Source organism: Hypanus sabinus, chromosome 21 (assembly GCF_030144855.1).
Source record: "Hypanus sabinus isolate sHypSab1 chromosome 21, sHypSab1.hap1, whole genome shotgun sequence".
Lineage (NCBI taxonomy): Eukaryota > Metazoa > Chordata > Chondrichthyes > Myliobatiformes > Dasyatidae > Hypanus > Hypanus sabinus.
The window spans coordinates 67839643-67865601 of NC_082726.1; the positions used below are offsets into that span (position 1 = coordinate 67839643).

The 25959-nt window shown below is 45.5% G+C and overlaps 1 protein-coding gene across 7 annotated transcripts in view; it reads left to right on the forward strand.

Annotated features, from left to right (window-relative positions):
* Window positions 1-3314: 3314 nt before the first annotated feature.
* Window positions 3315-25959, forward strand: part of caly (calcyon neuron-specific vesicular protein) — a 59817-nt gene continuing 37172 nt past the window's right edge. For 2 of the 7 annotated variants that reach the window (XR_009507324.1, XM_059946808.1), the window contains exon 1: window positions 3576-3729. The gene's annotated coding sequence lies outside the window, so the exon portion shown is untranslated. The other 5 variants (XM_059946809.1, XM_059946810.1, XM_059946811.1 and 2 more) reach the window with 5 other exon arrangements.

The window sequence follows — 25959 nt, forward strand, 5'->3', positions numbered from 1 at the left end:
GACTTAAAAGATACAAAAAGAGGGCTAGATCAGTAGTGCTTTAGGGCCTCTTTCCATGTTGTATGGCTCTATCACTTGGTTTGATTTCAATGTATAAAACAAATTTGGATAGGTATACAGATGTATATAGAGTATGGAGGGATATGGTGCAGGTGCAGGTTGATGGGACTAGACAGATTAATAATAATAATAATAATATTTAAAATACTTTATTGATCCCAAGTGGGAAATTCTTTCATTACAGCAGCAACATTTAAAAACACACTTAACAGTGTGCAGAATAAAGTACAGAATAATAATATACACAATAATAATTTACTAGTGTACAATAATAATGTAGGAAATAATAGAGCAGAGACTATTGTACTATGATGTGTTCTCCTGTCACACAGAGATGAATTTTTGTATATGCTTATTGCATTTGGTAGGAAAGGTTTCCTGTAATGATCCTTGTGACAGCAAAGTTGAATGAGTTTGTTTGAAAGGGTGCTTTGCTGCTTATTTAGTTTGGTATGAACTAGATGGGCTGAATGGCCTGTTTCTGTCCTTCTCCAGCATGTTTAAGTGAAATGATTTGAACTAACTTGAATTTATGCAATAGACAGATTATTTCTTCTGAGAAACACCTGAAAATCATATCTTCTACTTCTTGAGATGGAAATAAGTTTTTAATGATATTTTCAGTCATGGTCCAGCTCTGAGCTAACAAGCGTGACTGGTCAGACAAGACTGTCATGGAAAAATGCTCCTCCATCGATGAGTGATGGTATTCCTTCTTCTCCACTGGGACTCGCATGGCTGACCCTGAGCCACACCCAGGCACAATAGAGATGGGAACGACGCAGGACATTCATTGCTGGCCTAAACAGCAGCAAATGTTACAGGCAGTCAGTAAGGCAGTCATAGTTAGATCTGAACAAACTTTCCACAAGTAAAGTATTAATTTTATAGTGTCTAAGTGTCTTATAATTTTCTGATGATTGTTTTTAAGAAGTCAATATGATTATGATTCTCCAAGATCTAGCTCAGTCACAGGCACATGATCCAAATCTTTATTTAGCTCTCTGTTTGAAAAGTTAATTAAAATTGTGTCCTGTTCAACAGTCTGAGTGAATTGTTGAGGCAGCTTGATGAAATCACAGCTGCTGGATGCCAGGGTCCCCTTGAACTGACATTTGACTGGCACCTGAAAGGAAAACTCTTGCTGGATCTTCCAACTCTGCCATCAGCTTTCTGAATGGTCCATGAACCCATGAACAACACCTCGATATTGAGCTCTCTTTCTGCATTATTGTTAATTTTTATATATTGTTATTGTAACTTATAGTAAATTTTACATATTGCTCTGTGGTGCTGCCACAAACCATCAAATTTCATGATGTATGTCAGTGATAATAACATTTGTGTAACAAGGTTAGCATGACATGTGACACCGTGTACTGTAACGGTTCACATGACATGTGACAGTGCGTAACATAACAGTTGGCTTGACACGGGACATCGTGTAACATAACATTTAGCATGATACTTGACAGCACATAATGTAACGGTTAGGACGACGTGTGACAGCGCATAATGTAATGGTTAGCATGAGGCGTAGCAGCGCATAACATAACAGCATTACGCATGACAGCGCGTAACATAACAGGATGACGCATAATGTAACAGTTAGGATGATGTGTGACAGCACGTAATGTAATGGTTAGCATGACACGTGACAGCCTGTAGGTGAAGGTGTTATACACACTGAATCTGTAGGTAGGGTGGTACACACTCTTAAGACTTATGTGGGGGTGGTGTGACACATTGAGACTGCAGGTGGAGAGTGGTACACACACACACACACACACACACACACACACCCCGAGACTGTAGGTGGAGTTAGTATGCACACATTGAGACTGCAGGGGGTGCGTGGTACACACACACACACACACTGTAGGTGTGAATGGTGCACATTTTGAGACTCAGGAGGAGGTGGTACACACACACAGACTGTATGTAGCGGGTACACACTGAGACTGTAAGTAGGGGTAGTACACACACAGACTGTATGTAGGGGGGTACACACTGAGATTGTAAGTAGGGGTAGTACACATACTGAGACTGTATGTAGGGGGGTACACACTGAGACTAAGTGGGGGTGGTACACACACTGAGACTGTAAGTGGGGGTGAGACACACACAGACTAAGTGGGAGCGGTCACACAGACTGTGAGACTGTATGTAGAGTTGTACACACACAGACAACTGGGAGTGGTAAACACACTGTGAGACTGTAGGTGTGGGTGGTACAAACATAGTGAGGCAGTAGATAGGAGTGGTACAACCCACACTGAGACTGTATGTGGGAATGGTACAGGCACACTGAAACTGTAGATGGGGGTTGATACACACAAAGGCTGTAGGTGGGGGTGTTACACACACTTAGACTTTAAGTGGGAGTGGCACACACACTGAGGCTATAGGTGGGAGTGGTACACATACACTGAGACTGTAATTAGGAGTGGTACTCATACACTGAGGCTATAGGTGGGAGTGGTACACATACACTGAGACTGTAATTAGGAGTGGTACTCATACACTGAGGCTATAGGTGGGAGTGGTACACATACACTGAGACTGTAATTAGGAGTGGTACTCATACACTGAGGCTATAGGTGAGAGTGGTACACATACACTGAGACTGTAGTTAGGAGTGGTACACGTGCTGAGACTGCAGGAGATTGTATACACACACACACACACTGAGACTGCAAATGAGATTTTAAGTGGGAGTGGCACACATACACTGAGACTGTAGTTAGGAGTGGTACACGTGCTGAGACTGCAGGAGATTGTATACACACACACTGAGACTGCAAATGAGATTTTAAGTGGGAGTGGCACACACGCTGAGACTGTAGATATGAGTGGTACACACAGATTGTAGGTGTGGGTGGTACACACATACATTGAGACTGTAGGTGGGAAAGGTACACACAGACTGACACTGTAGGCAGGGGTGGTAGACAAACATTGTGACTGTATACGGGAGTGGTACACACACTGACCGTAAGTATGGGTGGCGTACACACACACAATGAGACTGTAGGGGGTGGTACACTCTGTGGAGTATCAGCAGTACTTTGTTGTGGAGGTGTCTGGGTCTCCCCAATGTGGCTACGGAGTGTGGTCCCTCTCCCCCATCACCTAGACTCCTTTCTCATCCCCACTCCCTAACCTGCCAGTTTGTACTGCTCTCCCTCCCCCAACGTCTTATTCTGGCTTCTGCTCCCCTCCTGCCCAGTCCTGAGGAAGGGTCTCTGCCTGAAACGTCGACTGTTTATTCTCTCTCCATAGACGCTGCCTGACCTGCTGAGTTCCTCCAGCGTTTTGCGTTCGTGTGGCTCAAGGTTTCCAGAATCCGCAGAATCTCTTGTGTCTATAATTAACGACTGATCTCCCTCGAAGCCCCGAGCTTTACCTGCCCAGAATACTAATCGGGGACCATCTGCGCTGGGACGGCGCCGAGCCTCCAGGGCGGTACTGGCGTCCGCGCTCGCTTCTCCGGTACACTAACAGGTAGTTTCACACCCCAACTCTGGGCAGCAATTAACACTGACAGAGATCGCCTCGGCAACTCTTCCACTCCCCCTCCCCCCCTCAGCCGCCGACCTCGCTCATTCAGTATCTTCTCTCATTCTCTCAGACAGGAGCAGGTCTCCTGTTCCTTGCCGTCTGCCGCCGGTGAGTACCGGGCAAACCCGTGGGGCTGATGTCTGTGTATAGCGCTGCTGGGGGTAGATGCTGCCCTTTGCTCGAGTGGCAGAGGTTACGTTTGCCCCGGGTTCTCGGTAATATCGTGTGATGGGCGGCGGTCGGTAGCGAAGTCACTGTCCCGCCGCGGCCCGGTCCGGTGGGCTGCCACCGGGAGAGCCGGGTCAGCCTCCGCCCATGCGGATGTGAGACAATAGGGCTGGGGCAGAGGGTGAGCTCCCCGCCGGCACGGAGGGCAAGAAGGCAGCAGTTAACCCTCCATCGTCCGAAGCCCCGCAGCCGTTACCGGGGTCTCTCCTGCTCTGTGCAGCCGGGAAACCTGTCCATTATTGAGTGCCTGATGTCCCCCACCTCCGGGCAGGGGGCGGAAGGGAGGATGGACCTGCCCAGTGACCCCCACTTCTGAACGAAGGGCGAGAGCCGATTGTGGAGTTCAGGTGAAATGCCACGGAGTAGAGCGACGGTTCTCCCAGTAAATTCAGCGTGAAGGGGATGGATTAACGGTCATTCCCCCTGGGGAGGGGGGAGTGCAGGGAGGGGAGGGTGTGAGGGGGCGAGTAGGACGGGGAGGGTGTGAGGGGAGTGCAGGGATGGGAGGGGAGGGTGTGAGGGGGAGTACGGGGAGGGGAGGGTGTGAGGGGGAGTACGGGGAGGGGAGGGTGTGAGGGGGCGTGTAGGATGGGGAGGGTGTGAGGGGAGTGCAGGGATGGGAGGGGAGGGTGTGAGGGGGAGTACGGGGAGGGGAGGGTGTGAGGGGGAGTACGGGGAGGGGAGGGTGTGAGGGGGCGTGTAGGATGGGGAGGGTGTGAGGGTGAGTACAGGGAGGGGAGGGTGTGAGGGGGCGAGTAGGACGGGGAGGGTGAGAGGGGGCGAGTAGGAAGGGGAGGGTGTGAGGGGGAGTACGGGGAGGGGAGGGTGTGAGGGGGAGTACGGGGAGGGGAGGGTGTGAGGGGGAGTACGGGGAGGGGAGGGTGTGAGGGGGAGTACGGGGAGGGGAGGGTGTGAGGGGGCGTGTAGGACGGGGAGGGTGTGAGGGGAGTGCTGGGAGGGGAGGGTGTGAGGGGAGTGCAGGGATGGGAGGGTGTGAGGGGGAGTACAGGGAGGGGAGGGTGTGAGGGGAGTGCAGGGAGGGGAGGGTGTGAGGGGGAGTACAGGGAGGGGAGGGTGTGAGGGGAGTGCAGGGATGGGAGGGGAGGGTGTGAGGGGGAGTACAGGGAGGGGAGGGTGTGAGGGGGCGAGTAGGATGGGGAGGGTGTGAGGGGAGTGCAGGGATGGGAGGGGAGGGTGTGAGGGGAGTGCAGGGATGGGAGGGGAGGGTGTGAGGGGGAGTACAGGGAGGGGAGGGTGTGAGGGGGAGTACAGGGAGGGGAGGGTGTGAGGGGGAGTACAGGGAGGGGAGGGTGTGAGGGGGAGTACAGGGAGGGGAGGGTGTGAGGAGGCATGTAGGACGGGGAGGGTGTGAGGGGGAGTACAGGGAGGGGAGGGTGTGAGGGGAGTGCAGGGATGGGAGGGGAGGGGGTGAGAGAGTGGATTGCTTGAATGGAAGGGGGTTGAGAGGAGAGGAAAGGGTGGGAGGGGAGGGGGTGAAAGAAGGGAGCAGGACTGGAAAACTGCAAGTGTCACTCCACTCTTTAATAACAGAGGATGACAAAAGAAAGGAAATTATAGGCCAGTTAGCCTAACCTCAGTGATTGGGAAAGTGTTGGAGTCTATTATTAAGGATGAGGTTTCAGGGTACTTGGAGATTAATGGTAAAATAAGTCCAAGTCTGCATGGTTTCTGTAAAGGGAAATCTTGCCTGACAAATCTGCTGGAGTTCTTTGAGGAAGTAACAAATAAGGTGGACAAAGTAGAGGCAGTGGATGTAAGTTACTTGGACTATCAGAAGCCGTTTGATAAGGTGCCACACAGGAGGCGGCATAAAAAGATAAAATCCTGTGGCATTACAGGAAAGATCCTGGCAGGGATAGAGGAATGGTTGACAGGCAGAAGACAGTGTTGGGAATAAAGGGGCTGCCAGTGACTAGTGCTGTTCCCCAGGGGTCAGTATTGGGATCACTGCTTTTCACATTGCCTGTCATTGATTTGGATAATGGAATTGATGGCTTGGTAGCAAAGTTTGTGGATGATATGAAGGTAGGTGGAGGGGTACATAGAGCTGAGGAAGCAATGTGATTGCAGCAGGACTTGGACAAATTGGAAGAATGGACAAAAATGGCAGAGGGAATACAGTGTTGGGAGATGTACAATAAGGCATTTTGGTAAAATGAACATTAGTGTGGACTATTATCTAAAGGGGAGAAAATTCAAAGGTGTAGAGGGACTTGGGGGTCCTCATGCAAGACTCCCATAAGGTTAATTTACAGGATGAGTCTGTGGTAAAGAAGGCAAATGCAATGTTGGCATTAATTTCAAGGGGACTAGAATATAGAAGCAAGGGGATAATGCTGAGGCACTAGTCAGGCCACAATTGGTGTACTGTCAACCGTTTTGGACCCCATATCTCAGAAAGGATGTATTGTCATTGGAGAGAGTTCAGAGGAGGTTCATGAGGATGATTCTGAGAATGAAGGGGTTAACATATGAGGAATATTTGGCAGCTTTGGGCCTGTACTCACTGGAATTTAGAAGAATGTGGGGGGGGATCTCATTGAAACCTACCAGATATGGTCACCAAGTTACAGGAAGGATATTAATAAGGTTGAAAGTGTGCAGAGAAGGTTTACAAGGATGTTGCTGGGACTTGAGAAACTGAGTTACAGAGAAAGGTTGAATAAGTTAGGACTTTATTCCCTGGAGCATAGAAGAATTAGGGGAGATTTGATAGAGGTGTATAAAATTATGATGGGTATAGATAGAGTGAATGCAAGCAGGCTTTTTCCACTGAGGCGAGGGGAGAAAAAAACCAGAGGTCATGAGTGAAGGGGGAAAAGTTTAAAGGGAACATTGGGGGGGGGCTTCTTCACACAGAGAGTGATGGGAGTGTGGAACGAGCTGCCAGATGAAGTGGTAAATGCAGGTTCACTTTTAACATTTAAGAAAAACTTGGACAGGTAATGGATGAGAGGTGCATGGAGGGATATGGGCCGGGTACAGGTCAGTGGGACTAGGCACAGCCAAGAAGAGCCAAAAAGCCTGTTTCTGTGCTATAATGTTGTATGTTCTGTATTGAAAGGACTAGATAAGGTGGATGTGGAGAGGATGTTACCTATGGTGGGGGTATCCAGAACTAGAGGGTGCAGCAACAAAGTTGAGGAGCGACTTTTTAGAACAGAGGTAAGAAATAATTTTTTTTAGCCAGACAGCTGTGGAGGCCAGGTCGAGGGGTATATTTAAAGGGGAAGTTGAGGATTTCCTGATTTATCAGGGCATCAATAGATATGGCAAGAAGGCAGGTGTATGAGATTGAGTGTGATCTGAGATCAGCCATGATGGAATGGCAGTGAAGACTCGATGGGCTGAATGGCCCAATTCTGCTGCTATGTGCCCACCATACTCTATAGAAGAGCGGCAGAGTCCAGACCACACGCTCTCCTCAAGCACTCAGCAGTAGAAACGAGAATTCCTTTGTCCACCCCCTGACTGTTCCCTCCCCTCGGGAGCAGATAGAAGCAATTCCATGTAACACCCAGGAGGAAGGTGAGAGAGGGGTGTGGAGAGGGGATGAGGTGAGAGAGAATGCAGGGAGGGGAGGGGGTGAGAGAGGGAGTATGGAGAGGGGAGGTGAGGATGTGAGAAAGGGGAGTCGAGGAATGGGAGGAGGTGAAAGGGGGCTGCAGGGATCGGAGGGGATGGGAAGGGAGGTGAGGGGGTGAGTGAGTGTGCAGGGAGGGGAGGGGTTGAGAGAGGGTAGTTGCTTCCTGAAGTGAGACAGACACTGTTCATTCCAAGCTTGCTCTGCCGAACAATGAGACCATACTGTTGGAGAACTTCAATATCTGTTTTTACAGCTGTGGTGAGAGGAAGAGGGAGCTCCACAGTGAGGCTGGAGTTTAACATCCGTTTAACTGCTGTGACTGGAAGAGGCACCTGCACAGTGAGGCTGGAGCTGGGTTTGTCTCGAGGGGGAGAATTCAGGGTTCCCCACCCCCTGTAGAGCCAGAATGTTGGATGCTGGTGTGGATGGGGGTGGATTCTGCTGGGCTGAGGTCTGAGTGTAAAATTCAGCATCAAGGCCAGAGGAATGTGGACATTCATGAGACCAAGGAGTCGGGAGCTACTGTGGGAGGTGGGTCTGAGGTGAGAAATCAGCTGGGAGCTTCTGAGTGGCTGCCTCCTGCTCTCATGTCTTGTGTGGGTGTTGCATAGAATTGCTTCTATCTGCTCTCAGGTGGGGGGGGGGAGCATTTAGGGGGTGGACAAAGGAATTCATGTTTCTACTGCTAAGTGCTTGGGGTGAGCGTGTGGTTTGGACTCTGAGGTTTGGCTGCTCTTCTATAGAGTATGGTGGGCACCGAGATGGGGTACAGCTTCTAAAGGGCTTGTGTGTGACATGACTGATACCTATGGCCCACCAGTCAAAAAGCAGCTCAGTTCCTGAACATTTGGCATTAGTTTAATACTAAAAAAATACAATCTTGGCTCAGAACTTTATCAAATGTCCTCATCTTGTCATTGGTTAATGTCACGAATTAGTCAAGGATTCAACAAGGTGTTGATTATTTTCAAAATGGGGAGGAACTTCTGAAATCAGAGATGCAAAGGAACTTGGGAGTCCTCGTGCAGGATTCCATGAGGGTTAACTTACAAGTGTAGTTGGTGGTAAGGAAGGCAAATGCAATGTTAACATTCATTTTGTGAGAATATAAAAGCACAGATGTAATGCTGAGGCTTTGTAAGGCATTGGTCAGACCACACTTCGAGTATTGTGAGCAGTTTTAGGTTCCATATCTGAAAAGGATGTGATGGCATTGGAGAGGGTCCAGAAGAGGTTTGTGAGAATGATCCCAGTAATGAAAGGGTTAACACATGAACAGCATTTGACGGCTCTGGGTCTGTACTCGCTGCAGTTTAGAAGAATGGGGGGAGGGGAGGGCGGGGGGTAAGGATCTCATTAAAGTCTACCGAATATTGAAAAACCTAGATAGTGTGGACGTTGAAAGTATGTTTCTAATCATGTGAGAGTCTAGGACCAGAGAGCTTAACCTTAGAACAGAGGGATGTCCATTTAGAACAGAGATGAGGAGGAATTTCTTTAGAGAAAGTGAGGTGAATCTGTGGAATTCATTGCCATAGACAGTTATGGAGGCCAAGTCATTGAGTATATTTAAAGCAGAGGTTGATAGGTTTTTGATTAGTCAGGGCTTTGAAGGTTACAAAGAGAAGGCAGGAGAATGGGGTTGAGAGGGAAAATAAATCATCTATGAGAAGAATGGTGGAATAGATGGGCCAAATGGCCTTGATTCCTATGTCTTATGGTCATATAGACCCAAGAGGTGGGTGCACAGAGGTGAGAAGAGGCTGCTGATGGAGTATTTTTGGATGGCTACTTTTGGGGAGGAAGAATGGGCAATGGGTGCTGACAGCCACACGGGCATCACAGACCTCAGTGCCTGTACCTCCCAGCGGGGTCAGTGGTTGTGCACCAGCAAATTTTGGTTGATTTATTATCCCTCTCAGCCCTAGTCTCCTGCCTTCTCTACATAGCCTTTGATGTCCTGACTAATCAAGAAATTGTTTGGCTCAATATGTACCCCACAGCTCTGGTACAGCCCACACTGGGCTCCTTCCTTACGGCCAATGCCTCCAAGCTGGAACACCCATATTTCACCAAATCCTATTGAGAGCCCTGCTATTGCTATCTGATCCCTGACCAGTCCCTGATATGCTTCCATATCAGTGCTATGTTTTGAACCGTGGGAAGAAACTGGAGCACATGGGGAAAACACACAGAGATCTCTGGGATTTGACTCTGAACACAACACCCTGGGATATGATAAAGTCATGCTAACCATTACACTACTGTGGCATCCAGAGTCCTCCTTGAACTTCAGGCCTGAAGCCCCTCCCCCCTCCCCAATAGAATATATCCATTTTCAGCTTCTTTGCTGGTTTCTGTCTGTTTACCCTGTGGTGAAACTGCTTGTGATGTTTGTCTTTTGAAGTGCAATGTGACTGCAAGTCGCTTTCACTGATTGAATGTGGCGCCAAACACCAGGCAGTGTTCACCGAGCACCGGAGGAGCTCAGTATCTGCTGATGCTCATTTTCCAAAAATACAGCGCTCCCAATATCACATCGTTGTTCAGCAATCAGTTCACGTTCACGTCTATTGTCATTCACCCATACGCACTGTCTACAGCTAAATGAAACATTGTTCCTCTGGGACCAAGGCACAAAACACAGTACATACTGTAACACAGCAGATGTAGTTACGATCCAGTGCATGCAGTCACAAAATAACAGGGCCTGGAGACTGACACAAAGTGAGAAGTGCATGTTTCGTAAGACAATCTAATGTTATTGTCACTATTATAATAAAACAAGTAGTCATATAAATATGTGAAACAGCAGCAATAAAAGATGAAAATTGACCAGAGCAGGATGAGAGTGTGTATGTGAGTTGGATGTAGGGGAGGAGGGGGTTAGCAGGGCATTCAGGCAGGGGTTCATGTGTGCCGGGGGGCAGCAGGGTGCGAACAAGTCTCAACAGTGTGGTGGCAGAAGCTGTTACCCAGCCTGACAGTTGTGGTTCCTGTGCTGTGCTACCTTCTGCCTGATGGTAGGAGGTCAGAGAGATTGTGGGAAGGACGAGAAGTGTCTTTGGCAATGCCAGGAGCACTGTGTATGCTGCTCTTTTGATGAGTCCGGTCTATAGAGACGAACCAGCTGCGTATATGATTGGTTTTTACCGAGTAGCACCATGGTAACGTGGCAGTTAGCACAACACTATTATAATTTGGGTTGTCAGAGTTTGAGTTAAATTCTGGTGTCCTTTGTTAGAAGTTTGTGTGTCCTCCCTGTCACTGCCTGAATTCCCGCAGGATGCTGCAATGTCCTCCCACAGTCCAAAGCCGTACTGGTTAGTTGGATAATTGCCCAGTGATTAGGCTAGGGTTAAATAGGTGTGTTGCTGGGCACCATGGATGGTTGGATTGGAAGCGTCTATTCCGTGCATCTCTCTAAGTAAATAAATAAATGTCCCGAATGGAGAAGAGGAAAGCCTCTCTCAGTGCCACAAGTTCCGTTTTAAGCTGCACTCACCGACGTGGAGAAATAACGTACAACCTAGATGTGGCACGCATACCAAACGCTGGGGGAAGCTCAGCTGGTCAGGCAGCATCTATGGAGGGGAATAAACTTCCTGTGTTTCAGGCCAAGACCCTTCACTCCTCTTGCCTGACCTGTTGAGTTCCTCCAGCATTTTGTGTGTGTTGCTCAGGATTTCCAGCATCTGCAGAATCTCTTGTGCTTATGGGTAGATGGAGCACAGCTCTCAATCCATAGATAATACTCGATGCAGGCAGCCTGTGAAAGGCAAAGTATGCACAGATTGCCATAGAAGACTAGAGCCTGGAATGATGTATTGCAATATTCCTGCCCAAAGCAATGTTCCACCATTTTGGGATGTAGCAGAAGGAGGCTATACTGTAGCAGAACATCACAGCCATTTGTATTCACATGCAGTGGCCACTTTATTAACCAATCATGTGGCAGCAACTCAATGCATAAAAGCATGTAGACATAGTCAAGAGGTTCAAATGTTCTTCAGACCAAATGTCAGAATGGGGACGAAATGTGATCCAAGTGACTGACCATGGAATGATTGTTGGTGCCAGATAGGGTGGTTTGAGTATCTCAGAAACTGCTGATCTCCTGAGATTTTCACGCAGAACAATCTCCAGAGTTGACAGAGAATAGTGTAAAAACCAAACAAAAATCCGGTGAATGGCAGTTCTGTGGGCGAGAAGGTCTTGTTAATGAGAAAGCTCAGAGAAGAATGGCCAGACAGGAAAGTGACAGTAACTCAAATAACCACTCGTTACAACAGTGGTGTCAAACCTTAACGTAGATGGGCTGCAGCAGCAGAAGACCACAAGCATACACTCAGTACAGGATGTCCTAATAAAGTGACCACTGAGTGTATATTACCACAATGAGATATGTTCCAATTTGTTAATAGATTTAGATTCTAAAAATTTAGATGTGTTGTGATTCTGGATGGCAGGTTTGATCAGAGTTACATTTTGAACAAGATGGTAAGGTTTTTAAAATCCAAGCATTGTCTTGGATTCAAGGAGTTAATGTGGTTGTGTGAGCACGACAGTGAGGTTGAACTGCTGGTCTATCCACTGCTAACAGAGTATCATCACAAAGAAGGTACCATTGTGAATTATTACAGGATTCACAAAAGTGATATTCGAGTGTACTGTTGCTACTTTCTAAAAGATTCAGAGGTACCAGTCAAGATTCTAAATGCCAGGATTATTATGATAATGATTTTCAGAGCTTACAATGTGAAATTTGTGGATGGATATCATTGTGGTGATTGAAGATAAACGAAATGCAGAGTAACAAAAGGATGGGCTCTGATATAATACCCTGCTGAGAAGGTCACCCACTCTCTCCAGAGGACCTGAAGAAGTTGTTTCTCATTAGTGCCTCTCGCCTGCATAAATTGGTGAGACAATATTCACCCCTTTGTTGCTTGAAGCTAAAGCTTCATAGCCATAAACTGTTATTGTGAGATCAAACAGAAACTAATTAGATGAACGTATAAGGCAGAGGAATTTTAAGAATCTCATGGTGTGGAGATTTGTCATGCTTTGCAGAATCAATGCATTCCTTTCAAGACTTCCATCTTATTCCTTTTTTTTACTGAAGATTCTCTTATGCAAACAGCAAATATCAAAACTGCTTTCCAACTGAGTGTCAGAGTGCAGTGATATAATTACTTTTATTTTGAAGTGCAGCATTACGCAAGCCAACCTTTCCTGTGTTTGATTCTGTTTTGGAGACTCAACCTAACCCTAAATTTCCCATGTAAACTTTGAAAGTTATTGCCATAATAATTCTGGCATTTATAAACCTGACCGGTATCTCTGAACCTGTCAGTAATGCTTCCCTCCGTGCATAAGATGTGATTTTACTGTAGATGTGCTGGGAACAGCGTTAGGATAAATAAAACCTCTTCTGTAAGGAAAGGATTACAGTGTCAACGGAAGTCCACGTAACTTCTGCCACTTTCTGGCAACTATTTTCAGTCAAAGTTACTTGAGTAAAAGTAAAAATCTAATTGCCTTTTGATTCAATTCATTAAATGCAGTGGAACGGAAATAGACTGTCTTTTAAATAATTTAAAAGAGGGGGTAAGGTTTTAAGTGTTTCCAAATGGATTTGGATTGTAGACACGGAGAGTGTATGTCACACAGATTAATCAACATGTTCAAATACCCAGAGCAGCAGTCAGAATGTTTAAATTTAATTATGTAAAAATATTCCAGAATTAATTGTAGTTTTATCGAATGGCACTGTGAAACTAAAGATTGTTATAAAAACCCATTTGGTTCACTAACAGAAAGGGCACAAAATCCTCCTTCCTTTCTTGATTCCAGAGCTGGTCTAGTTAGGTGGTCAAGCAGGGTAACAGCTGTTTGGTCAGCCATCTAGATCTTGTGACTGAGTGATAAAACAAGTGTGTTTGAGAAATGAAACATTTCTTTCCAAAAGTGTGTGCAATCTGCTCAAATTTGGAAATACTCAGAAATTGGCATTAAACTGAAAATTTTGTGTCGAAACAGAGCTGGAGTACTAATTATTCTGCAAAGTGGACCCACTTCTCTATATACGGACTATATTTCAACCACAGACTTGATGTGGTTGTGTATGTGTGTGTGTGTGTGTGTGTGTGTGTGTGTGTGTGGGGAGGGAGGGATGGAAGAAACAGCTCATAGCTCTGACGGTGTCAGAGTGGCGAAACATGCAAACTGCTTTCTAATTTTTGACGGGTTCCTGTCACCACCCCATCTCTCTGGTAGTGAAAATGAACCTAGTCTCAATAACAAAGGGAGTGATCTCACAAAATGGTTCTGCACATCAATATGCGCCTGCTAAAAGATACCAGAACTGCTACAAATGGTGTTTTATTCCGCCTTCCAACACTAGGCATAAAAAGGACTGAATGTACTAGAATTGATTAGGGTCTGCCTGCTATCTGACAGGGAAGTGGGGGAACTGGAAAGCAATGCAGAGAGTGAGGAACAGGGGTAGATGGTAAAGGGAGTCCTTTCTGCTTGGGTGCTGGTGACCACTGGTGTTCCCCAGGGGTCTGCATTGAGACTGCTTTTTATGTTATATGCCAATGATTTGATAGAATTGATGGTTTTGTGGCCAAGTTTGCAGATGATATGAAGAAATAGGGAGGCTACAGAAGGACTTAGACAGATTAGGAGAATGGACAAAGAAGTGGCTGATGGTATACGGTGTTAGGAAGTGTGCTGGTCTTTCAACTTGCTCTATGATCAATCTAACTCTTCCTTCCTACATAGTCCTCAATTTTTCCATCATGCATTTTGTCTATCCAAGTTTCTTAAATGTCCCTATTGTACTGCTCTACCACCACACCTGGCAGAGAGTTCCACACACCCACACTCTCCTTGTAAAAAAAACTACTTATCTCTGACATCCCCCTATACTTTACTCCAATCACCTTAAAATATTTGTCCCCTTTCCACCCTGGAATATTATCTCTGGCTGTCTACACGATCTATGCCATTTATCATCTTATACATCTTTATCAAGTCACTATAAATTCTTAAAATTTATGTAAATTATTTAAGTATTGTAATTAAATATTCCAATAATACACCTCTCAGCAACTGCTTTCAATGAGCTATCATAGTAAAGTGTGGGGAATCAGGTATGGGACCACTCATGAGGTGCTTTTCACATGATGTACAGCCTCTGGTTGAGAAAAGGACAGTCTTGGGACTCACACAAAAGGTCAGCAAAAAATACCCTTCACAGGAACCAGCAAGCCTTCCACAGACTGGATGCACAGTTGTGGGCAATGGAGACTTCTTTGTTGAGAGATGTGGGCACAGCTAGGCATTTATTGCCTTGTCCCTTTTGCTCTTGAGTTAGATCACCACAGAGACCTTTTTCCTCATTGGAGTGCAGGAATGCTAAAAAGCAGTGCTGGTTTGGACAAGTGCAGGGTGACGATGCTGAGGCATTAATGTTCACTGGTCTGAGTTAGTGTGGACAAAGTTTAAAGTTTCCATTGTAAGTCAGGCCATAATGACTATCCAGTTGAAGTTTAATTGCCATTCATGCATACACAAGAATACAACCAAATGAAACAGTGTTCCTCTGAGGCCAAGTGCACAGCACAGTACCAACAGTCACACACAGTGCACAGCACATATTGTTCCAATAGCAGAAAAACGTGCAGCCACAAAAAAATAACATACTCTACTCCCTGAGTGGCATGGTCTGTAGATTGATGGTGCATGAAGGTAGTAAAATCTGAGAGAAGGGAGTTAGATTTTATAGTCAGGAAGGACACACACACACACACAAGACTGTAACTCTGTTCTGACGGAGACAGAGAGAGAGAGAGAGACACACACACACACACACACACACACACACACACACACACACACACACACACACACAAGACTGTAACACTGTTTTGTCACCTCTCAAATAACAGCAGCATTTCACTTTTAGTATCTGTATTTGGGATCATTTTACTTTTGTTTTATGAAGTGCATTTGACCTAGATAATGTGTGAAGGTTAAGACAAGCCGTTCGAGCTGCTTCTGATGACGTATGCTGGACCTTTTTACACTCAAGGCTTCGTTGTTAGGAGTGGAGGACACTGAGTTAATCTGTGTTCTGATGCAGTTCCTAATCTTTACAGGATGGAATAAACTGCTGAATACAGGGAATAAAATCCCACACCTAGAAACTGGAAAAACACAAGGCTATGGATGCTGCAGTAACACAAAAGTGGGTGCAGAGAAGATTTACCAGGATGCCCTTTGGATTAGAGAATATGTCTTATGAGGATAGGTTGGGCAAGCTAGGGCTTTTCTTTCTGGAGTGAAGGAGGATGAGAGGTGGCTTGATAAGAGGCACAGATCAAATCGACTGCCAGAAACATTTTCCCAGATGGCAATGGCTAATACAAGGGGACATACTTTTAAGGTGATTGGAGGAAAGTTTGGGGGCGGATGTCAGAGGTAAGTTTCCAGCATAGAGTGGTGGGTGCGTAGAACACACTACCTGGGGAAGTGGTAGAAGCAGACTCATAGATAGGCATGTGAATGATAGAAAAATGAAGGATTATATGGGAGGGAAAGGTTAGATTGGTCTTGGAGTAGATTATAAGGTTGACACAACATCACGGGTCAAAGGGCCTGTATTGCGACACTGTTCTATGTTCTAAGTGGCAGCAGGTTAGGGAAGACTACACTGAACATCACCACTTCTTCATCCGAGGACCATCCATGTGAACTATTTGAAGCAAAGAATATCTCTAGCTGAAGTTGTCTAGTTAATTAGCCTCAGGACTGAATCCAGACCCTTCTTGTTCTCTCCAAGATGGCAGGGCCCTTGCAGAGGTAAGCACTGATGGAGGAGAACTACTGCATTCATCATGCTTCCTTAAATCACGGAAGGAGGCTATTCAGCCTATCAAGTCTGTGCTGGATCCCAGAGCACACACATCAGTTCATTGCCCCACCTACCTCTCACGTACCCCACTTTGGGTTGTGGGAGGAGCATCCCCATTGAGATTACAGGGAGGCCATGCAAACTCCACACAGACTGCGCCAGAAGCCAGTCACGGAGCTGTGGCAGCAGCACGACTTGTGCTGTTTCGCTGCCCTGAGATGTCTGTGTACACCCAGTGGCCACTTTATTAGGTACACCAGAACACCTACTCATTAATGAAAATATCTGATCATCCAGTCATGCGACAGCAACTCGAGGCGTAAAAGCATCAGAACAGGGAGGAAATGTGATCTAAGTGACTTTGACTGTGGAATGATTGTTGGTGCCAGATGGGGTGGTTTGAGTATCTCAGAAACTGCTGATCTCCTGGGATTTTCACGCACAATAGTCTGTAGAGTTTACAGAGAATTGTGTGTGAAGAAAAAAAAAACAACAACAAACACAAAATAAAAGATCCAATGAGCAGCAGTTCTGAGGGTGAAAACATCTTGTTAATGAGAGAGGTCAGAGGAGAATGGCCAGACTGGTTCTGAGGGTGAAAACATCTTGTTAATGAGAGAGGTCGGAGGAGAATGGCCAGACTGGTCCAAGCTGGCAGGAAGGTGACAGTAACTCAAATAACCACATGTTACAGTAGTGGTGTGCAGAAGACCATCTCTGAACACACAACACATCAAACCTTGAAGTGGATGGGCTGCAGCAGCAGAAAACCACACTGGGTCCCACTCTGCACTAATAAAGTGGCCTCTGGTTGTATATTACGTGAATTAGCTGATTCGAGAACATAATCTGAATTTTCAGGAGCAGTCACATGCAAACACTCACCAGAACTTTCTAAATGCCATGCACAATCTATTCAGAAACCAGTTTATTCTATTGGGAACTTTGATTGTATTTTTTAATTCATCACGGTCAAGAATACATGGCCAGCAAATTCTGTTTTCTTTCTAATGATCTTCTTGTCAGTGAACATAAGAAATAGGAGCAGGAGTAGGCCATCCGGCCCATCGAGCCTGCCCTGCCATTCAATAAGATCATGGCTGATCTGTCCGTAAACTCAGCTCCATCTACCTGTCTTTTCCCTATAACCCTTAATTCCATTACTATGTAAAAATCTTTCTAACTGTATCTTAAATATATTTAGTGAGGAAGCCTCAACTGCTTCCCTGGGCAGAGAATTCTACAGATTCACCAATCTCTGGGGAAAAAAAAAGTTTCTCCTCATCTCCATCCTAAATCTTCTCCCCTGAATCTTGAGGCAGTATCCCCTAGTTCTAGTCTCACCTATCAATGGAAACAACTTTCCTACTTTTATCTTATCAATCCCTTCCAAAATTTTGTATGTTTCTATAAGATCCCCTCTCATTTTTCTGAATTCCAGAGAGTATAGTCCCAGGTGACTCAATCTCTCCTCATAGGTTAACCCTTCATCCCTAGAATCATCCTGGTGAACCTCCTCTGCACTGCCTCCAAAGCCAATATATCCTTCATCAAGAATGGAGACCAGAACTGCACACAGTACTCCGGGTGCGGCCTCACCAGTACCCTGTATAGTTGCAGCATGACCTCCCTGCTCTTGAATTCAATCCCTCTAGCAATGAAGACCAACATTCTGTTTGCCTTCTTAATAACCTGTTGTACCTGAAAGCCAACTTTTTGTGATTCACGAACAAGCACGCCCAAGTTCCCCTGCATAACAGCATGCTGCAATCTTTCACTATTTAAATAATAATCTGCTCTTCTATTATTCCTTCCAAAGTGGATGATCTCACATTTACCAACGTTGTATTCCATCTGCCAGACCTTGGCCCACTTACTTAACCTATCTACATCCCTCTGCAGACACTCCACATCCTCTGCACTATTTGCTTTTCTACTCAGTTTAGTGTCATCAGCAAATTTGCTATGCTACACTCAGTCCCTTCTTCCAAATCATCAATGTAAATGGTAAACAGCTGTGGGCCCAGCACCGACCCCTGCGGCACCCCACTCACCACTGACTGCCAACCAGAGAAACACCCATTTATACCAACTCTCTGCCTTCTGTTGGTTAACCAATCCACTATCCATACCAATACACTTCCTCCGACTTTATGCATCTGTATCTTATTTATAAGTCACTTATGTGGCACCTGATCAAATGCCTTCTGGAAATCCAAGTGTACAACATTCACCTGTTCCCCTCTATCCACTGCACTCATTATGTCCTCAAAGAACTCCAGTAAGTTTGTCAAACAGGACCTGCCCTTTCTGTATCCATGCTGTGTCTGTTAATGGAACCACACTTCACTTCACCAACTGAAAACTTCCAGTCCTTTAGCAACCAGAATTTATAGTTTGTGGAGAGACTTCTCACCAAGGCCAACTTTTGGATTATTGCTATCTGTGATGTGTGATGTACAGTTCCGGCTGGTGAATGGTACCAACCCAGATTTTCAAGACCTTCACCTGATGGAAAGTAAAGGCAAATTGACCCTGAAGTCTGTGACCTTAGGACATCAAACCAGGGGAAGGAGCCCTTTGATCAACATAGAACAGTACAGCACAGGAACAGGCCCTTCAGCCCACAATGTTGTGCTGTACCAAATAAATTAGTAATCAAATAGCTAGCCCCTTCTGCCTACACAATGTCCATATCCTTCCATTTCCCTCACATTGGTCAGTCTGTCTAAATGTCCATTTCCCCTCACATTCATCTGTCTAAATGTCCATTTCCCCTCACATTCATCTGTCTAAATGTCCATTTCCCCTCACATTCATCTGTCTAAATGTCCATTTCCCTCACGTTGGTCAGTCTCTAAATGTCCATTTCACTCACATTCATCTGTCTGTCTAAATGTCCATTTCTCTTACATTCATCTGTCTATATGTTCATTTCCCTCGCATTCATCTGCCTATAAATGTCTCTTAAAATTCCCTCCACAAACGAGAAAATCTGCAGATGCTGGAAATCCAAGCACACACACTGCCGGAGGAACTCAGCAGGCCAGGCAGCATCTATGGAGCAAAGTACAGTCGACATTTCGGGCCGAGACCCTTCAACAGGACTGTAAGGAACAAATGTGACCCAAACACAACGCAGTCCTGTGTGCGTACCACCAGCATTTTGTGCGTGTCACAGTCCTGTCGAAAGGTCTTGGCCTGAAACATTGACTGTTCCTTTTTCCATAGATGCTGCCTGGCCTATTGAGTTCCTCCAGCATTTTGTGTTTTTCTTAAAATTCCCTTATGTATCTGCCTGCAACACCAGCACTTTCCAGGCACCCACCACTCTCCGTGTTTTAAAAAAAAAACTTGCCCCTCACATCTCCTTTGAAATTTCCCCCTCTCACCTTAAATGCATGCCTTCTGGTATTAGATATTTCAACCCTGGATAAAAATATTGTTGATGAGTTGACAGTTGTTGAACTATTTGCTTCCATTCAGAACTAAGTGAAGTTCTCCCCAAATTAAAGGAAGCCTTAATACCACAGAACCCCCATATCCCAGAACAAGACAGTCTGTTTGACTCTGATGATAATGACTTCCAAAACATCCTAGTGTGAACAACTGTAATCCAAACAACACAGGACTCTGAATCTGTGAGTGTAACTGAGCTCGGATTAGGTCATGAGATCTGCAGCAAAGTTGTATGTGATGGTGTGTGTGTGGTGAATTATAAATACACCTCTTATGAAAACTCTTGTGTGTGGTAATAATGAACTCTACTGATATGGGTATCAAGTAGAATATCTCAGTTTTACCAAAATGACCGTGTTATTGATGTTGGGCTTAGGTGGTAACGGGACGAGGCGAGTTAGGTTTACCTGTGTTAATTGCGGAAAGGAAGAATGTGTGTGAAGCCGGTTTTCTGTGCTCGCTGTCCGATGTGGGAGGTCCTGGAGTCTCCCAGCCTCCTGGATGGCCACATCTGCACTCGGTATGTCAAGCTGCAGCTCCTAATGGACCAAATTATGGAAATGGAGTTGTAGCTCGATGATCTTCAGCTGGTCAAGGAGAGCAAGGAGGTGATAGAGAGAAGTTATAAGTAGGTGGTCACACCGGGGCCACGGGAGACAGACAAGTGGGTCACAGTCAGGATGGGGAAGGGGAAGAATCAGGTACAACCTGTGGCTGTACCCCTTGACAATAACTACTCCTGTTTGAATACTGTTGGGGGGGACAGCCTACCTGGGGGAAGCAACAGTGGCTGTGCCTCTGGTGCAGAATCTGGCCCTGTGGCTCAGAAGAATAGGGAAGGGAAGAGGAAGGCAGTAGTGATAGGGGGTCATAGTTATAGTTAGGTGGTCAGACAGGCGATTCTGTGGATGCAGGAAAGAAACTCGGATGGTAGTTTGCCTCCCAGGTGCCAGGGTCTGAGATGTTTCAGATTGCATCCAAGATATCCTGCAGTGGGAAGGAGAACAGCCAGAGGTCGTGGTACATATTGGTATCAATTGCATAGGTAGGAAAAGGGAAGAGGTCTTGAAAAAAGACTACAGGGACTTAGGAAGGAAGTTGAGAAACAGGACCGCAAAGGGATTACTGCCTGTGCCACACAACAGTGAGTATAGGAATAGAATGAGGTGGAGGATAAATGTGTGGCTGAGGGATTGGAGCAGGGGGCAGGGATTCAGATTTCTGGATCATTGGGGCCTCTTTTGGGGCAGATGGACCTGTACAAAAAGGACAGGTTGCATTTGAATCCCAGGGGGACCAATATCCTGGCGGGGAGATTTGCTAAGGCTGTTGGGAAGAGTTTAAACTAGAATTGTTGAGGGGTGTGAACTGAACTGAAGAGACTAGGGAAGAGGCGGTTGGCTCACAAATAGAGAAAGCTTGGAGACAGTGTGTGAGGGAGGATAGGCAAGTGATAGAGAAGGGAAGCACTCAGCTGGACGGTTTGAGATGTATCTATTTTAACATATGGAGTCTGTGAACAAAGCAGATGATTTTAGAGTGTGGATCAGTACATGGAGATATGATGTGGTGGCCATTAGACTTAGATGGCTCAGGGACAGGAATGGTTACTTCAAGTGCTGGGTTTTAGATGTTTCTGAAAGGACAGGGAGGGAGGCAAAAGAGGTGGGAGTGTGGCACTGTTGATCAGAGATAGTGTCACGGCTGCAGAAAAGGTGGACGTCATGGAGGGTTTGTCTATGGAGTCTCTGTGGGTAGAGGTTAGGAACAGGAAGAGGTCAAGAACTACTTGGTGTTTTTTATAGGCCACCTAATAGTAACAGCGATAACAAGGAGCAGATAGGGAAACAAACCCTGGCAAGGTGTAATAATAGCAGAGTTGTTGTGATGGGAGATTTTAATTTCCCAAATATTGATTGGCATCTCCCTAGAGTGAGAGGTTTAGATGGGGTGGAGTTTGTTAGGTGTGTTGACACAATAGGTAGATAAGCCTACAAGAGAAAAGACTGTAGTTGATTTGGTATTGGGAAACGAACCTGGTCAGGTGTCAGAGATCTCAGTGAAAGAGCATTTTGGAGATAGTGATCACAATTCTATCTCCTTTACAATAGCATTGGAGAGAGATAGGAACAGACAAGTTAGAAAAGCGTTTAATTGGAATAAGGAAAATTATGAGGCTATCAGGAAAGAAATTGGAAGCTTAAATTGGGAACAGATGTTCTCAGGGAAAAGTACGGAAGAAATGTGGCAAATGTTCAAGGGATATTTGTGTGGAGTTCTACATAGGTACATTCCAATGAGACAGGGAAGTTATGGTAGAGTACAGGAATTGTGGTGTACAAAGGCTGTAATAAATCTAGTCAAGAAGAAAAGAAAAGCTTACAAAAGGTTCAGAGAGCTAGGTAATCTTAAAGATCTAGAAAATTATAAAGCTAACAGGAAGGAGCTTAAAAAGGAAATTAGGAGAGCCAGAAGAGGCCAGGAGAAGGCCTTGATGGGCAGGATTAAGCAAAACTCTAAGGCATTCTACAAGTATGTGAAGAGCGAGAGGATAAGACATGAAAGAATAGAACCTATCAAGTGTGACAGTGGGAAAGTGTGTATGGAACCGGAGGAAATAGCAGAGATACTTAATGAGTACTTAACTTCAGTATTCACTATGGAAGAGGATCTTGGTGATTGTAGTGATGACTTGCAGTGGACTGAAAAGCTTGAGCATGTAGATATTAAGAAAGAGGATGTGCTGGAGCCTTTGGAAAGCATCAAATTGGATAAGTTGCCAGGACTGGATGAGAATTACCCCAGGCTACTGTGGGAGATGAGGGAGGAGATTGCTGAGCCTCTGGCAATGATCTTTGCATCATCAATGGGGATGGGAGAGGTTCCGGAGGATTGGAGGGTTGTGGATGTCCTTTATTCAAGAAAGGGAGTAGTGACAGCCCAGGAAATTATAGACCAGTGAATCTTACATCAATGGTTGATAAGTTGATGGAGAAGATCCTGAGAGGCAGGATTTATGAACATTTGGAGAAGTATAATATGATTAGGAATAGTAAGTATGGCTTTGTCAAAGGCAAGTCGTGCCTTATGAGCCTGATTGAGTTTTTTGAGGATGTGACTAAACACATTGATGGAGGAAGAGCAGTAGATGTAGTGTATATGGATTTCAGCAAAGCATTCGATAAGGTACCCCATGCAAGGCTTATTGAGAAAGTAAGGAGGCATGAGATTCAAGGGGACATTACTTTGTGGATCCAGAATTGCCCACAGAAGGCAAAGAGTGATTGTAGACAGGTCATATTCTGCATGAAGGCCGGTGACCAGTGGTGTGTCTCAGGGATCCGTTCTGAGACCCTTACTGTTCATGATTTTTATAAATGACCTGGATGAGGAAGTGGAGGGATGAGTTGGTAAGTTTGCTGATGACACAAAGGTTGGAGGTGTTGTGGATAGTGTGGAGGGCTGTCAGAGGTTACAGCTGGACATTGATAGGATGCAAAACTGGGCTGAGAAGTGGCAGATGGAGTTCAACCCAGATAAGTGTGAAGTGGTTCATTTTGGTAGGTCAAATATGATGGCAGAATACAGTATTAGTGGTAAGACTCTTGGCGGTGTGGAGAATCAGATCTTGGGGTCTGAGTCCATAGGACGCTCAAAGCAGCTGCGCAGGTTGACTCTGGTTAAGAAGGCATACAGTATTTTGGCCTTCATTAATTGTGGAATTGAATTTAGGAACCAAGATCTAACTTCCCACCTATATAGGACCCTGGTCAGATCCCACTTGGAGCACTGTGCTCAGTTCTGGTTGCCTTACTACAGGAAGGATGTGGAAACCATAGAAAGGGTGTAGTGGAGATTTACAAGGATGTTGCCTAGATTGGGGAGCATGCCTTATGAAAACAGGTTGAGTGAACTCGGCTTTTTCTCCTTGGAGCGAAGGAGGATGAGAGGCGACCTGATAGAAGTGTATATAAGATGATGAGGGGCATTGATCATGTGGATAGTTAGAGACTTTTTTTCCAGAGCTGAAATGGCTGCCACAAGAAGACACAGGTTTAAGGTGCTAGGGAGTAGGTACAGAGGAGATGTCAGGGGTAAGTTTTTTACTCAGAGAGTGGTCAGTGTGTGGAATGGGCTGCCGGCAACAGTGGTGGAGGCAGATACGATAGGGTCTTTTAAGAGACTTTTGGATAGGTACATGGAACTTAGTAAAATAGAGGGCTGTGGGTAAGCCTAGTAATTTCTAAGGTAGGGACATGTTTGGCACAGCTTTGTGGGCTGAAGGGCTTGTATTGTGCTGGAGGTTTTCTATGTTTCTATGTCAGTGCTGGATGGAAGTAGGTGGATCAGGAAGAAGGTTTTTGTGTGTTTTCAACAACACAAAAGCAGAAGAACAGGATTAGGGCATTTAGCCCGTTGATTCATCAGGGTGTCAAAGGTCATAGGAAAAGGCAGGAGAATGTGGTTGAGAGGGGAAAGTAAATCAGCCATGATTAAATGGCAGAGCAGAATTGAAGGGCCAAATGGCCTCATTCTACTCCTGTATCTTATGGACTTATGAACCATGTGGCACAACTCTAATCATTATAGTTTAACAACACCAGGATTCTTTCATTACTTTGCACTAGCATTGACTTCTTCTGTTTGAATTTTTTATATGCAAATTGTGTATAATTTGTTTAATTTGTGTTTTTGTTTTGAATGTGAAATTTTTCATTGTGACTGTGCATTTATGTACTTGTGATGTAATCTTGATTTTGACTTGAACTGTACAGCTTTTCAGTTAAATGTGTTTCAATCTCCACAGATACTTCCTGACTTGCTGAGTTATCTGTAGGCCCCTGTATCTGTTTTTTCATTATTGATCACCCATCTGAATCAGTATCTGTAGATCAGGACTGGGCTCTGTCCTGCTCAGGGAATCACTTTAAAAATGAGTGTGGCAGCAATCTGGGTAGGTGGGTGTTCTGAGAAAGCTCTACAACAGACATGCTCATAAATTCCTTAACCAATTTCATAAGCAAACTAGCAGTGGAGTTTTGCACAGCATGTGACCTTATTCCGCATTGAACACACGTGTCGTTGGTGGAGACGTGATTCATGGCAGATGTGCCTGGGTGAATTTCTCACTTGGCACATTCAACCTGAAAATGTTTGGAGATTTGTCCCATTCCAGAAATAGCTGATTTATGTCCCTGAACAGTGCCGTGCAACTGAACTTCTCAGAATCAGATTTAGCATCGTGAGTATATGTCATGTCATTTGCTGTTTTGCAGCAGCAGTACTTTGCAATATATAATGTTTTGAAAGGCCTCTATTGGTCAGAGTAGACCATGAACGTTACGTCCTGGCTATCTATACAAGCCTGGGCAGTATGATCTGGAGGGCATGCTCTTGTCCATGTAGCCAGCTTCCCTTCCACACAACTGATGAACCTAAAGGAATGGTAGACACCGATACAGTTTGGTACCAGCAGAGTCACAGGAGTTACCATTCAGCATTGAACTCAACGTAGGACTGCCTTAGGGACTCCAGCTCCGGATTTTTCCTCCGGGTTTACTCCTGAAGCCTTCCCCATGAGTGGGTACAGCTGCAAGGCAGAGGAGGTTTGAGATCAGAGTTTTCCTTCTCTTAGATGAGATGCCAACCGTGGCTGACGAGCCCCATCTACCTGAAGTGACTGGTTTTAAGGCACCAGTAACCCACCTTTGCCTCTTCTCATGTCAGTAGAAACTGTTCCGCCAAGCTTAGTAGCTAAACCACATGTGATAGCCAGAAACTGGACTTGGTTTTCAGAGGCTATTTGAGATACATGCCACTGGGAGCATTTAATAGGTAGTGGAAGCTTGTTCCCATTACCACTCCTGGCTATAACTGCGTTAAGGAACCAAAGTACAGCGTATATAATACATAAAAAATTATGTAAGTTTGTAGTACAAAAAGAGCAAAAAAAAGTGAGGTTGTGTCCACGGGTTCATTGGTCATTCAGAAATCCAATGGCAGAGGGGAAGAAATGTTCCTGAAATGTTGAATGTGTTTCTTCAGGCTCCTGTACCTCCCCCTATGAGAAGAAAGTACGTCCTGAATGATGGTGTGGGGGAAAGGGGAGTTCTTCATGACA